Below are 3,060 nucleotides of genomic sequence, written 5' to 3'. Positions count from 1 at the left end.
CGGACCTAAATCTGGATAAATGCTTTTTCATACGCAACAATTATACATATTAGGCAATAAACCAGTCTCGCCTGATATCAATAAACTCGATGCAATATTGACTTAATGACTTTAGTTAGTTAGTTATAAGTTAGTTTAGCACAAACGGGATATTATCAACGCAAAACGTCCGACTGTTCGAAACATGTTTCCCCATCTATGCAAAAGAACAGACATTTGCATACGTCAGTGAACAGTATTACAGTATTATTTTTGCAGGAAATATTTGCATGTAATCTCGTGCTGATCGCAGGACGTCGCTGCTGACACACTTATCACTCGTTCATCCGGGTAAACGTTTCATTTGCATTGGATTTGTGGATTTTTTTTCGCCCAAACCTGAACCTGAGTCATATATGACATATAATCACCATGGCAACGCAACGTTAGAAGCCCCCCCGCGCGTTACCCCCCGAGTAAATACACGGCGGCCGCTTAGACCTCGTCTGATATCATATTGGGTGAAAGTGGACTGTTGACGTGATGCTGTGGACCATCACATTCAATGTGAGACAAAAAAAAGCGCGATTAGCTGATTTTACTAAACCACTCAAAACAATTACCCCTAACGCAAGTAATCGAGTTGTAAGTTCCCATAAAATCCCTTTTGTAGTATTTTAAATGAAAACTCGACGTCCGGGACCTCGACGTCACAGACCCAGCTGGTATAAAAGCCTCAGTCCGACGCAGCATCCTCATTAAAGAGAAGCAGCGTCTGTGAGCAGCCTCCTCTTCCTCCTCCTCCTCTTCCTCCTCCTCTGGCCAAATTACTGCAAACAAAAAGAGAATGTCCAAAATGACGATCTTTCAGCTCGGAGTGATTTTGTTCACCATATGTTTATCAACGCAGGTATGATGGCATGTAATCTCTATGGTTTTAGTGTGATGTATGTGTGATGGCTTATTTTTTTTTACTTTAAATGTGTTTCTAGAAGGAGTTGTATACATGCGAGCTGGAATACAGCAGACTAGACTCGGAAGCTCTCTTGGGAAATTAATTTCCAGTTGGTTTCAGAGTTTCTGATGTGTGTTTTTGATTCTTAAAAGACTGTGAACACAATTCCCGTTATTTTCTCTACCTTTTTATTAGCGTACACTCCACTGAATTAATGATACAGGCGCAATTCATTGTGACCTCTGCAAAGGTAGGGAGAGAATCTAAAGTTTCTTTTCGGTGTTCACAAAGAAATCTGATATGCACACGCAGAACCTTGTGCTCTCTTATCTTTTTGCTCTTCCTGTTGTCAGAGGCAGTCAGAAAGAAACGGTGGCCACAATTTGATAGAGATTGAGTCACATTTGAATTTCTCTCTTGTGTTTTAGGAAATGCTTTGACATTTTTTTGTGATCTTTACTATTTCCTTCCTGTAAAATGTATCAGGTCATTTGCAGTCTATATGTAAAGTCCAGCAATTTTTAATGGATGCAAAGTATCTGGTGACATAGAGAGAACGAGAGGCTTTGTTACGGAGCAGCTTGATACGTTTTTAAAGCCTCTCTCCTCCATCCTCCTCCTCTTCTACCTCCTCTAACAGGTGGTTTCCCAGACCACCCTGGCAATGGCGAACTCCACACGCAACCAAAACGCCACCACCATGGCAACAAACACCCACAGCAGTGCGGCCAACACTACCGCCCCGGTTGGAAGGGGCGTCTCGCTGCTCGCAGGCACCGTCTCCTTCCTGATCCCCGTCGTCACGGCAGCCTCTGTCCATCAGCGCTATTGTTAAAGGCTCGGACGCCACAGGGCCCCCCAACCCCCCCCTTACTCGGCATCAACACTCCTCCTCATCTTATCAACCCACCCACTCCAGCCTCACTCCTCTCCTCTTCACCGCACCGCACCGGGACCACAAGACCAACATGGATGGACTCTAAAATCTTTTTTTTGGCCCCCCCCTTCCATAAATTCATTATAAAAAAATCTGTAATTCAAGACGTTTCTTTTAATAAAGGGGGTTTAACCGTCGACTGGAGATCATCACCAAACCCCTTCAGCCCCTTGCATGGAATCAGAAGGAATGGCGGTTGGCCCAGCTTCCCTTTTGGCCTGCGTTTCCATAGTTACGTCATTGAATTTTGATCAGGGCTGCGGTTGTAATATCAAATGTCCTGATTGAAATGCGGACCACTTGAGTGTACAGAGGTTTTATTTGTGGCTTTAATTAGACTCAATAATATTTTTGTCTGTGAAGTTGACTTTGGCACACACAGTAGGAGTTTTCTTCAAGAAAGTTTGAGCCAGATGACAAATTTGAATCAGGTTCTTTCATAATTTGCCTCTCTGGTCTTTTTTATTAGAATTGTCTAAGAAATGTTTGTAGCAAATAAGTTGCCACAAGACTTGTGTCAGTTTTGCCTTGTGACGTGTAAAGAGTTGCGGTCTTTTACAATGAGGGTTTTAATGACACCTTTCCCTCCTTCAACCATGGGTTAGACCCAGGGAGTGGCTGTATGTATATTATAACCATATGGGAAGGGTTGGCGTTAGATTTATATTCTACCCTTGTAGTTTATATTTTGTAAAAATTAAAAATGTTGTACTGGTTAATAGTTTGGGTATAAAATAATGGAAGAAATTAAAATGTACAATAAATTATGAAAAATGAAGACAAGTGTAATATTTTCTTTGATTCACAAAAGCAGCACCTACACCAATATTTTATCAACGCTACACTGTAAACCCGAATTAGTTGACTTTACTCGCGAATCGCGTGGAAACCCGTTGCCCTATCCCACTTTAGTTTTTGCACAAGCTGAAACTAGAAATGTTGCGTTGTATTAAAGTGGAACTGTAAGTTTTTGCACAACCTGAAACTAAACATGTTGCAATGTATTAACGTGGAACTGTACGTTTTTACACAACCTGAAACTAAACATGTTGCAATGTATTAACGTGGAATTTTAATTTTTCACACAACCTGAAACTAGAAATGTTGCGTTGTATTAACGTGGAACTGTAAGTTTTTACACAAGCTGAAACTAAACATGTTGCGTTGTATTAACGTGGAACCTTAACTT

General features: G+C 41.3%; 1 long non-coding RNA gene across 1 annotated transcript; it reads left to right on the top strand.

Moving 5' to 3' along the window:
• Window positions 1-487: 487 nt before the first annotated feature.
• Window positions 488-2,649, top strand: LOC120808079 (uncharacterized). The gene is made up of 2 exons (XR_005709911.2): window positions 488-889; window positions 1,575-2,649. It is a non-coding gene; the product is annotated as an uncharacterized LOC120808079 (long non-coding RNA).
• Window positions 2,650-3,060: the final 411 nt, after the last annotated feature.

Source organism: Gasterosteus aculeatus, chromosome 18 (assembly GCF_964276395.1).
Source record: "Gasterosteus aculeatus chromosome 18, fGasAcu3.hap1.1, whole genome shotgun sequence".
In the NCBI taxonomy this organism is placed as follows: Eukaryota; Metazoa; Chordata; class Actinopteri; order Perciformes; family Gasterosteidae; genus Gasterosteus; species Gasterosteus aculeatus.
The sequence above is the reverse complement of the archived record's forward strand: the minus strand, read 5'-3'. Positions and strand labels throughout refer to the sequence as shown.